The sequence below is a fragment of the Corythoichthys intestinalis genome, chromosome 1, assembly GCF_030265065.1.
Source record: "Corythoichthys intestinalis isolate RoL2023-P3 chromosome 1, ASM3026506v1, whole genome shotgun sequence".
Classification (NCBI taxonomy): Eukaryota; Metazoa; Chordata; class Actinopteri; order Syngnathiformes; family Syngnathidae; genus Corythoichthys; species Corythoichthys intestinalis.
This window is the reverse complement of record NC_080395.1, coordinates 412,138-412,577: the sequence shown is the minus strand read 5'-3', so window position 1 is coordinate 412,577 and position 440 is coordinate 412,138.

The window sequence follows — 440 nt, the reverse complement described above, 5'->3', positions numbered from 1 at the left end:
GCCTTTCTCCTGCGCAATGCGTGGTCAAAGAGTCTCCAAAAATCAAACTTCATGTCGTCACATTAGAGCATACGCTGAGTAGAACGCTTTCTTGAGGTCAAAGTTTCACTTTTAGGAGAGTTTCCACAGACGTTAAAAACTGCAGTAATAAAACCTCTCCTAAAAAAACCTCATCTGGATGCCTCAGCCATTAGCAATTACAGGCCAATATCAAATCTGACATTCCTGGGGAAAATGATCGAAAATGGTTGTGTTCGAACAGATCCAGACTTTTATGATGCAAAACAATCTTTTTAACTCATTTCAGTCTGGATTTCGGCCACAACACAGCACCGAGACCGTGCTTATCAAAGTCCTAAATGATATTCGTCGGAATACCGATGCAGGCAAATCATCTGTTTTGTTACTATTGGATCTCAGCGCCGCATTCGACACGGTTG